The sequence below is a fragment of the Triturus cristatus genome, chromosome 1_2 (genome assembly GCF_964204655.1).
Source record: "Triturus cristatus chromosome 1_2, aTriCri1.1, whole genome shotgun sequence".
Classification (NCBI taxonomy): domain Eukaryota; kingdom Metazoa; phylum Chordata; class Amphibia; order Caudata; family Salamandridae; genus Triturus; species Triturus cristatus.
In genome coordinates, this window is record NC_140580.1 from 1151527721 (window position 1) to 1151539843 (window position 12123).

At 45.9% G+C, this 12123-nt stretch overlaps 1 protein-coding gene across 3 annotated transcripts in view; it reads left to right on the plus strand.

Moving 5' to 3' along the window:
• The window catches only part of RAPGEF1 (Rap guanine nucleotide exchange factor 1), a 703893-nt gene that overhangs the window by 229549 nt on the left and 462221 nt on the right, over positions 1-12123 (plus strand). The gene's annotated exons all lie outside the window — the stretch shown is intronic.

The following is a 12123-nucleotide window of genomic DNA, read 5'->3' on the forward strand; positions in this document are numbered from 1 at the left end:
ACCTATCTCCGCGAAACCAGGAAGGAGGTAATCCACTTCAGTACAGTGCCCGTGATGCCGCTGCATTCGAGACGCCTCAAGAGAATGTCGTGGGAGATCGTTTCGAATGCAGCCGACAAATCCAACAAAATCAGGACCCCTCTCCTACCTCTATCTGTGATCATTTTCAAAGAGTCGGAGACTTCAATGAGAGCTGACTCTGTCGAGTGTTTGGGCCGAAATCCGGATTGACACGGATGAAGAGTATGATGCTCTTCAAGAAATTTAGTTAGCTCCTTAAGGACGAAATTTTCCGTGATTTTACCCAAAAAAGGGAGAAGAGAGATATGGCGAAGATTAGAGAGTACCGTAGCGTCAATCTATTGTTTTTTTTAAAGTGGTTTAACTAATGCCAGCTTCCACTCCACTGGTACCGCCCCCGTCTTGAGAGAAGAGTTGACGATCTGATTGATCATAGGGTTTGCTACCACTAACAACTTCTGTAGGACTGACGGGGGGCAGGCATCCAGTGGTGAACCAGATTTACATTTTTGGATGGCTAAAAGAGTCATGTCCAATGAAACGGGTTCAAATGTAGAGATGGAAGCTGCGCCGTCCTTCCAAGGAGGATCGGAAATGAGATTTCCTACTGGAAAATCTACCGAAATCTTGAGGATCTTTTCCTGAAAGAACAGGGAGATCTGGTCACACAGCGACTGGGAGGCAGGAAGCCCCGCTTGTTCTGCCATGGGTTTAAGAAAGGACCTCACAATTTGAGAGATGGTTTTCTGATTATCCAGTGCCGTGTTAATTTTATTAGTGAAGAATTCCTTTTTTGCCATCTGCACCTGACCAAAATATACTTTCCTTCCCTCCCTATACAGCTGTTTTTTGTCCTCTCTATATCACTTTCTCCACTGCCGCTCCAGTTGCCTGCAATCTAGGCGAGTTTGGGCCAGTTTGGATGTGAACCAGGGAGTATTTAAGTTTTTTGATTTTAGCGGTTTGGTCTTAGAGTTTGGGGACGAAAGAACCCTACCTACGGTGGCCAGCCAAGACTGAAAGAGACGAGAGTCCGTCTCTGTCTGGCCAGTCCGCGTTGGAGCAAGGTCTATGGCCGTCATCAGAAAGTTGGGGTGTTTCATGATCTGTGGCCAACTCGGTCCCTGTTGAGGATTATTAAAAAGTTTTGCAATCTGTGTCTTCGGAGGCAAAGTAATTCTAAAGGGGATGAACGAGTGATCAGACCAGATTACAGGGGAGGGAGAGTCAACTGTGAGCCAGGATAGGTTGGAGCAGACCCCATCCAAGGTGTGACCTGCCTGATGGGTGGGACCCTTAACTATTTGTTGTAGTGAAAATACATCTAGAACTTGAAGGAAACTAGATGCCCATGGATTGGAATTCTCTTCCAGGTGGAGATTAAAATCACCAAGGAGTGTAAAATTTATATAGCACTTGTTACCCCTGATGGAGTGTTGAAGCACGCTACTCCGGAAACCCATAAAGGATTAGTGGTGAATTAGTTTGGTGAAATATGAAAGTAATTTGAGTGGTGGATATGTGGATTCAGTTATTTGGATAGAGAAGGGTAGGTGGCGGGATAGAAGAGGGAAAGAGGTTTGTATTTATATAGCGCTTGCTACCCCTAATGGGGTTTGAAGCGCTTTTTTGGCGAGTAGCACGCTATTCTAGAACCCATAAGGATTAGTGTTGAATTAGTATGGTCAAACATTAAATTAATTTGAGTGGTGGATATGTTAGTTAGTTATTTGGATTGAGAAGGGTTGGGGAGGGGTAGAAAAGGGAAAAAAGGTTTGCATTTATATAGCGCTTGTAACCCTGATGGGGTGTTGAAATGCTTTATTGGTGACTAGCACGCTACTCTGGAACCCATAAAGGATTAGTGGTGAATTAGTATAGTGGAATATGGAATTTGAGAAGTGAACATGTTAGTCTGGTATTTTGATTGAAAAGGATAGTGGAGGGATAAGAGTGATGGACTTTTTTTTCTTTAGGTCGTATCAGTAGGCGGAGGCTTTTGAATAAGTAAAAAGGGTTTTTGGAGGGGAAGAGTCAGGCAAGAGTTTAGAGGTTTTTGGGGGGATCGGTACAGTAAAAGAGGTGTCCGATGATGCAAGGAGGGGTAGAGTAGGAGAGAGTCTAGGTACATTGAAAGTATATAGATGCATAAAGGAGGTAAGTATATGTAGAATAAAGATATTGATAGAGGTACAGGATGAGAAATAGGGTAGTGCATTGGAAATGCTTTTTCAGGCGAAAAGTGACAGGCACACAGATCCAAGTACATGGAGGTACATAGATGCACAATGGAAGCAAGTACATGTAGACCAAAGATGATTTTAAAATAAGTTTAACATAATTATTTTACATGTTTATACAAAGAAATACACAAAGATGGGTACATATCTATAGTGAAAATACATTGTGGGTGGGTATTACTGAAAGGGAACATGGGCAGCATTTCTGGCCCTGGTCCTGACCAGTCTCAAACAGGCTCAAACAGGCAACTGCCCTTGTCCTCTCCGCCCTACAGGCTCAAACAGACAACTGCCCTTATCCTCTCCGCCCTACAGGCTTAAACAGGCAAATCCCCTCGTCCTTTCCACGCTTAGCCTCGACGCCTGGGCTGAGACGCCCTAGCCTTGGCCTTTTATAACCCTAGTAGTCGGGTGACCCCTTCAGCCAATGAGAACCCTAGCCCTAACACTATCCAATCACAACACTAGCCCTAAAATCTAGGACCAGTAGGAGACCAGGACGTTACAGCCAATGTTAGCCCTTGTCCAAGCAACCAATCAGTTTAAAAAATCCCTGATCTATACCTCCAATAGAGGCCCTAGCCCTACCAGTAGTCCCAACCCAAGTCCAAGCAACCAATGGCACAGGAAGCCCTAGTCCCTACTTCCAATAGAAATCCTAACCCTAGTCCCAACCCTACATTGATTGACTCACTGACCCAGAAACCAATCAGAACCCTCAAATACCCAACCAATGAGAACACTAACCCTAATCCAATAGAAACACCAGATACAACCACCAATCAGTGTACACATGTATGAAACAATACCCGACTATATAAGGTCCCAGCTACCTCAGACAAGGTTTGCTGGCCAGGGAGTTGGAAGCTGCTGCTCTATTCAGAAATCTCCTAGGAGACCGGCTCAATCCACACTTCGGACTTCTGCAGGTAAGGGCCTAACAAACTTGTCCTTTAACAATACTGTTTGAATAAAACTTAACTCCCTCTCCTGGCCAAAAAACCAAGTGCACAGTATAGAGCTGTAAAATCCTATACGCCCACCCGCCTCCCCGGATACCTCCATCTGTTCCAGTGCTATCTTACATGGATACAATACACATGGACATCTTTCTATTTCTTACTAACTCCATCATAACCCTTCATGGCGAAAACAATCTGGAGATGGAGTCGATGCCTATGCGCACTATTGCCCTAAGGAGGAGTCACCTACCTCGTGACTACAAAGACTTCTTCCAAGACAAAAACAAAGTGCAAACATACGAGCCCAACACCAGATGACGATCTATGCACAAGCATATGAATCTACAGCTCAATATGCCAAGAACAGATGCATACTGGTAAGTAGCATTTTCTTTTTTGTGACCGCGTGCTAGAGATATCTCCCCGATGACTACAGAATCAAATCATGATTTGAACCGTGTGTCAAATGCTCCCTGATGTTCTTGAAAGGCATGGGGAAACGGAAGGGGAAGTTCGAAGATGCAGTCCTACTCAAAACTGCAGTTCAGATCAAGGGAGGTTGCCTTCCTTGCATAATTCTACGACGGGCAAGGACAAATCCTGTCAAAACCATAAAAAAACAGACCAGAATCCTATGGTTGCCTACAGTAGAATCCCAAGCTAATATGCTTATGAAATTTTGCAGCCAGTTCCTGCAACTTCAGGGACTTTAATACTCTTCAATGAAGCCGTGCCGGGCACTCACTGTGGCGTAGGCTAAGTCTTTCCTGCTGTTGGTCAGGCCATAGCTAGGCGCTACAATGCATTTGCTACTACTCCCCCCAATAGAGAGATTAAGCACATTGATGCACTTTGCAAGAGTTTATTCTCCTCTGACAATCTCACATTACAATTGTTGAATGCGATCTGCCTGTTGGGCAGATATACCCACATCCTGTGGCACACAGTGAGTGAGATCCTGCCCTGTTCCGAAGGAGTTTAGTATGTTTTCATGCAAACAGTCTGACTGGCATGACACAGCTAAGTAAAATTTTGAGTGCCAGAATTCAATACTACAAACGGTGTAGGCTGTGCATAAGGCCCGGTTTTGGTGATTAGTTTACATGCATGAATGGTTCCGGTTCCTCTGGGGATCGTACAAGCATACCTCCTGGTTATTCCTCTTGACAGCTCTGGGATGTCGAGAGATATTGTGGATTCCGCTTTGGAGTGGTTTAAGGAAAGACATGATACTGGCAGCTGCTTTGGTTTGTTTGCACTGGTCCATCAGTTACCTTATCAGTACAGAAATTCAGGGACTACTTTCAGGGCTTGACTTACTGCCAGATGCAGCCATATTAGCCCATTCAGCAGCCCGTCTGTAGGAAAGTGGCTCTGTATATACTGTTCCCAAATAGGTACAGTGTGTACAGAGTCCACAGTCCCCAGAGGTTTGGCAGAGGCTAAAGTTAGATATAACCTTACTCTCTAAAGTGGTAGCTTGGTCGAGCAGTAAGGCAGTATCAGAGGACAGTGTAAAGCACTTGTTGTACACAGTCAGCAAATGGTCTCACACACTCAAGAACTGAACTCTAGGCCAATGGTTTGTATAAAAAATATATGTTTGTTTTATTTTAGAATCAACAATAGGTATCAAAATATACTTTCTCAGAATGAGATGATTTAGTTAAATACTTTGCAATAGGCAATTGACTTTTGAATGCAATAGTTAGTTTGTTGCAATAGGCAACACAATTTCAAACACAATAATACATTGAGCTCAATGGGAATTTCAAGTTAGATGCAATTGATTACTTTTCTAACTCCAGGACTGGAACCTAAATTCAGTCCTGGGACAGTTACTCGAAACAGGTGAGTAAATACAATTTAGTTACTTTTGTGATTTTTAAGCAATATTTTGGTATTTCAAAAGTTGACACGTGGAAACTTTTTCTAATGAAATCACCAATGTTATCCTATGGGAGGAAATTCACTTAGCAGGTAAGTGGGTTTATTGTTACTTTTTCTAGCTCAGTGTTGGATCCTGAATCCAGCACTGGTGTACCACCTGTAAGCAGTTGAGAGAATGCGTTTAGGTTATACAGGCAATTTTTTTTTTTTTTTACGAATATTTGTAAGGTTGCAAAATCGACACTTAGAAACATTTTCAGCAAAAACCAGGCAATGTTATCCTATGGAAGGAAATTCAAGTTGCAGGTAAAGTATGTTCTCATTACTTTTGTAATCCAGTGCTGGGCTCCTAGGCTCAATACTGGGACATCTATCTAAAACAGGTAAGTAATTACGTTTTCACAGTCGGTACGATTTTTAAAGAATATTTGTAGTTTGCAAAAATCGACAGAAGAAATTTCACAGAAAAACAGTCAATGGTTTCCTATGGGAGAAAATTGAGTTAGCGGTAAGTATGGTTGTAATTACTTTTCAGGGTCAGTGCTGGGCACCAAGATCCAGCATTGGGATCTCTCCTAATAGCAGGTGAGTATTTACAATTTCGTTACTGGGTTGATTTTTAGGTGAATATTTTAAAGTTTAGAAACTCCACACTTAGAAGAAATTTCAAGTGAAACCAGTCAATGTTACCCTATGGAAGAAAAGTGAGTTATTGGCTTTTGGGTAAGTACTCGACTGGCAGGTGCTGGGCATAGACTCCGGGGTCTCCCAGGGTCAGGTAAGTACAGTTGTTACACCCTCAGCGCCACAGGGGCAGCCGGGTGCAGACTCGGGTAGGCCCAATGTTATCCTATGGGAGGTAGGGGGCCTGTGGTTGGTGGCTGCTGGCTAGCAGGCCACGCGGCTGTGGGAGCTGGGCTCCTGGTCACTTGCTCAGGGCAAATGTGGAAGTAGGTTAGAGTAGAAGTTGCATGGCCAGGGCCACTCGGGCTGCTGGGTGCAGGGTGCTTTTGAGCCGTTGGGCGCTCAATGGATTGCAATGGAGAAGCTCAAGAACGAACAAAGGCTGCAAGCTCGGGGACGAAGATTCTTCAGGTGCGACCACCACTTCGAGGGGTAAGTTGGGTAGTTGGAGGATAGGTAGATACCCAGGAGTTAAATAAGGAAAACCTCTTATCTGACCTGTCTTATTCCTGTGGGAATTAATCTCTAATATACTACACAAACCCCCACTTGTGCACAGCTACTCAAAAACCATTTTAATTTCTTTATATGTCATTTTATTTACTTTTTTTAAATATAAAAATAGAGACAAAGTAATACATAGCATTATATTCACAATTATCACATAGGCACAAGTGGGGGTTTGTGTAGTATATTAGAGATTAATTCCCACAGGAATAAGACAGGTCAGATAAGAGGTTTTCCTTATTTATTTGTCGTTTTCCCCTCCTCTTAGACCTAAAAGTACCCAGGGGTAACCTTCCTCTCATTTGTAGATACCCAGGAGTTAGGCACAGGGGGCCGCAGGGCGCTGGGTGCAGGGGTGCCTTTTTGTGTCGGGAAATCTTACCATCTGTTGATCGCGGTTGGGGGAATTCTGAGGCTGCAGGCATCGTCAGGAGCGTCGAGGGGGGTCCTTGGGTGGTGGATTCGGGGTCACAGTCGCCGGGGGGACGTCCTCGTGGTCTTTATCCACTCCAGCACAGGCCAGGCTTGGCAGGTGCAGAGTGTGCAGGGTTCGCGGTTCCTGGCTGATGCCAGGGGTCCGTTACTTGCTTTGAGCAGTGCCACTGCTCGTGGGAGTCCCAGATGCTCAGTCACAAGGTAGCCAGGTCCTCTGGGGTTTGTGAGGTAGCTGGCCACGGGAGATGCCGGCATTTAGCAGGAGCATGTTCGAGGGTCAACAGGCCGGTAGGGCTGGGGCCAAAGCAGTTGGTGTCTTCCTCTTGTTAGCAGCTGCACGGCAGATCTTCTTTTTTCTTGATCATCTTTGCTGTTTCGGAATCTGGATCTAAGGAAGGAAGGTTCAGGGTGCCCCTAAATAATAAATTTAGGGGCGTTACAGGTAGGTAAAGGGCAGGGACCACGGTCCCTGCCCTGGGGTGGGTACACCCCCCTATCCTGCCACTCTCCTGTGGGAGGGGGGCAGTGGCCTAGTCCGGATTGGGCAGGACTTCCCATCTTCAAGATGGCGAGAGCCCGGAGATGTTTCACCTCGCCTCCCCCACCTGAGGGGGGGATTGGCAGAGGATGGCACACTCCCTGTCCTTACTTGGGGTTTCCGGCCAGTCTTCCAGCCAGAGTGGGGGTTTAGAACCGGTAGGGGCCAGTTGCTGAGTACAGCAAGTGGCCTGGAGAAGCTCACAAAGGTGGCATGCCTTTGAAGCTTCCCCTGCCCATCCTGGGGGAGGATACCTAGCACCTTGCCCAGGATTTGCATTGTTGCAGGGCCAGGAGAGCGGATGGCTCTCCACCCAGGGGTCCAGTAACATGTCTGCTGTGTGGCAGCCTAGGCAGCCCCTCAGACCAGACGTGGATTGTAGGTTAGGTTCAGGGGGCATCTCTAAGATGCCCTCTGTCGTGCATTGTACATTAAACCCTGCACTGGCATACGTGCGGGTTTAATGTGCTGAGAAGTTTGATACCAAACTTCTCAGTCTTCAGTGGAGCCATCATGGTGCTGTGGAGTTTGTGTTGACGATCTCCCAGTACCATATACTCTTAAATGGCAGCACTGCACTTACAGTGCCCAGGAATAGACCTGGGTACTGTAGGGGCACAGGGCTCATGCTCCTATACCCACACCACTGGCATAGGGCACCCAGCTAGAGGGGTGGCTGATGTATGTCAGGGCAGTGTATTGTTCTGGGCATGGCACACAGGGATGTGTGCCATGTCGACTCTCTGTTTTGTTCTATACCCATACACTCGGCCTGCAAGGGCAGTGTGTTTGTGTCAGGGTACAGGGCCTCTAAGGGTGGCACAATAAGTGCTGCAGCCTTTAGTGGCCTTCCCTGGTCACAAGGCCCTGGGTACCTGGTGTACCATTTACCAGGGGCTGACATGTGGCCAGGGTTTGCCAATTTGGGTTTTAGGTTTCAGCACAGTTTTTAGGGAAGGAACATAGGCCCTGGGCACCTGATTGGCAGGAGCCCAGGGCACACTCAGTCAAAGTACATTCAGCAATTCAGCAAAAAGTGGGGGCATACCATGAAAGAAAGATGGCACTTTTTCACACCGTCCAACCCCAGTGATGGAGGCAGAGACTGGGACACAACAGGCCGGTCCTTGTCTTCCTTTTCCCCTGCTGTAACCAAGCTGCTCTGATTCCCTCTTCAGGAGTCACTTGTGGCTCGTGAGTGGCAAACACGCTTCGACCTACCTAACTGACACGTAGTGTCTGTGGGTCCATGCGTCCTGCAGGTTGCCCTCTAACCCTCTTTTCTTTTTTGTTGGCCATCCCTACATTTCCTCCTGCTTTCGTTCAGGCCTCCATAGAACAGGCTTTCATCTTGGCCAGGGAGGTTCAGTCATTGCTGGCCAAAAGAGCACTAGAGTGTTTCATGGAGAAGGAGAGGGCAGCAGATGGTATCCCTGTTACCTCTTGGTGCCAAAATGGACATTAGGAAACCTTGACAAGAGATGAAAAATTAAGAGGATCTGACTAATCGGGCTGAAATTACAGCAAAGCTTATTTACCCTCTGATCAAAAGGCCGTCTTAGGCAAGAAACATACAGTACATTATTAAATTAGACTGTATTAAACCCTGGAAATGTAGTTTGAGATGATGATCTGGTATAAAGATGCATGTGACGATACCTGTATGATGATGTAGATCCGATACATTGTGTAATATGTATTTATGCGGTTGTATGTGTGATGAAAATCCAATAAAACATTCTTTAATATGTGAGTGGTTTCTCACAAATTTTGGGCCTTTGGTTCCCTTTCGAAGGGCACATTCAAGATGCTGATTGTGGCCCAGGTCCTCTTCACCCTTTGTGTGGAATTGCCTGCTGTCCTTGGACTTGAAGTACGTGTACTTTCATGTACATGACCTGCAGTCCCATTGGTGTTTCCTCCGCTTAGCTACTGTGAAGGAACACGTTCAATTCACTGTCCGTCCTTTGGTCTCACCTAGGCCATCCCGAGTAATCCCATCTGCAGCCAGTACAAAGGATTCTGTTTATAGAGGCCATTCTGAAAACTGGGGTGTACAACGTTTTTCTGCTCTGACAGCAAGTTTGAAGCATTCAGAACATAATTCTTGTGTGTCCTTCTCAGTTCTGTGTTTCAGTCTGGAGGGTTCTAAGGACTCTGTGTCTCCTGGCCTCATGTGTCCTGCTAGTGCCTCATGCCTCTTGGCATATGCTGACTCAAAACTGGGGATTCATCTTGGTCAACATCTGTGTGTAAGAGGAGGCGGTCCAGGACCTTCAGTGATACATGAAAGAGTCCAATCTGACTTGCAGCAGGCCTTTCTGCCCACTCTACCCAGAGCACTCGGTGGTGATGGATGCATCAGCTTTGGGTTGAGGATGCCACCTGGACATAGACAAGATCAGGGGCTTCTGTTCTCCGTCGGAGCAGAAGCATCACATCAGTCTCCTCGACCTGTGTGCCATCCGCTGGCTATCAAGGTCTTAATACCCTCCATTAAGGGCAGTCCTGTGCAAGTTTGGACGGACTACATGACTACCATGTTGTACTACGGCCAGGTGGTGTCCTATTGGGTTCTGTGCCGTTGGGTGCTAGAGCTGTGGCGCGGCCTGGACTATCAGGGAATGTTCTTTATAATGAAAAAACCCTTTCTACATATGTCTTCCACAGGTACCGTACGTGAATCCTTCACACTCTGAGGCTCCATGGATGTTTTTGTATCTATTGCTAATACGATTTATGCTTTTTTGTTTTGAGGACATTTGAGAAAGAGCACCCCTAGGTCCTGATGAAAGCCCCAACACCATTTTGGTCATAAGCTGAAACATACCGACCTCTGTTAAACACACAAGCGAGTTTAATCGTTTCAACACTGCCGCACTGCTTTTAATCCTAGCACAGGGTCGCCCTCATAACTTTTTTTTTTGTGCAAACCCTGTAGTTAGCTTTCATCTTTTTTTTTTAGTTTTTTTGTTTTTATCCTCTGCTGCCCTCGCCACCCCTAGCTTAACCCCTATTTAATGTATACCTCTTAGCACAATACATCCCTGAGCTCCTCCCTCTCAGTGAGGGCATTGTAGCCTGTATCGTGACTAGGCATCACGATACTAGGAGGTTCCCCAATGACGAAGCATCTATGGTTGTGAGGGAAACCGTCTGACAAAAGACACACTGCTTGGTTGTTAAATTCCCAGCTAGGCTATTAATGTACGTAGACCCAAGGGTTTCTTTCTGTGTTATGATATACTAAGTAGGGGTGAAACCCTTGCAGGTCTCTAAACCTCCTCTTTTATGACATAAAGAGCCCCCAAGTATCCCATATCAGAGGACCTGATAATTCGACTTACTCAGTCTGAGCGTCTGCCCAACGTCTGCCCAACGCTCCATCTCTCTCTTCAGGAGGACCTGCTGTCCCAGCATTAGTTTTGGGGGCTACACCTAAAGCTTTAAAACCTGCACCACCATGCTTAGGGATTAAGTGGAATCAGCTGAGCGAACATGTCAGCTTGAGGAGTTGGTGGCTGTCATCTTTGCATTGCTGCCTGTCCACTTTCCGTCCATTTTGAAAATGGGCAAAGTTTGTGGCCTGATACGAGGATCATCATCTCAGTCGCTGTAGGCTAAACTTTCTGATGTACTGCTGTTTGTCCTGTCTCTAGCCCAGCAAGGCCTTGCTGTTTACACTGTTAAAGGTTATTTGTTGGCCCTTTCAGCCTTTTTATGTTTACGGGATCAGCCCTCTCAGTTAAAGTTGCCAGTTGTGGTGCGTTTTTTGATAGATCTTGTATACATGTTTCCCCTTACTCTTCTTGATATATCGGAGTGTGTCCTTAATTTAGGTGTAAGTGTCCACACCTTTTAAGCCTATGCACAGCCCTTCGTCCAAACTGTTGACCAGGAAAACTACCCTTCCCTTATATTGATTACCTCCTCGTGTCATGTTAGTGAACTTTAAGAGCTGTCAGCGCAACCATCATATATCACCACCTTTCTGGACGAGCTGGTGCTTTGGACTCTGCCATCATTTTTACCAAAGGTGGAATCGCCTTTCTGTGTAGGGTAGTTCATCATACTTCTCTCTGCCACATCACTATAAGGAGGAGGAGAGGCTGCACCGGCTAGATCACCAGAGAGCCCTCCGCATTTATATCAATTTGGTTCAGGAGCGTGGAGTGAATGGGCAGCTTATAGTGGGGTTCTCTATTGAAAATATCGGAAGGGCAGTCAAGAAACAGACTTTGTTCTTATAGATCGTTCTCTTCAATAAAATGTATTATGCCTTCTACAAAAAGGAGCCTCCTGAAAATTTCCCGACTACTCATTCTTCCAGTGCTAAGGCCACCTCTATGACCGTGGCCAGGGGTGTTCCGATGCCGGACAGCTGCCAGTCGGCTACATAGGTGTCCATCCACGACTGCATCATGCATTACTGCCTTGAGTACAATGTCCATCGGAAGGCCATTTTGTCTTCTTGGTCCTGCAGGATTTCCTGGTCTTAAGTCCACTCATTGGACCTTTTTATCTTTTGGGAGGTGCTGCCTTAATATCTATTCAAAAAGTGATTAATATACAGTAAAAATTATGCATCAGAAGGACAAGTTACTGGGAACCCTGATGTGGATACTCTAAGCGCTGCTTGCTCGCCTACCCACCTTCCTCCCTATTCTGTGAAGTGAGCTGCTAGATATTAATAGGGTTCCATATTGTATTCTGCACACTGTCCTGGTTTTTAATCTTTTACTGACGCTTCATCATAAAGGCAAGCAATTCCTTCTTGTAAACTGACTTTGAAGTGCAGGTGTGGCACCTGTATACTGCTCCTCACTGTCACTTCTGAGGTGAGACA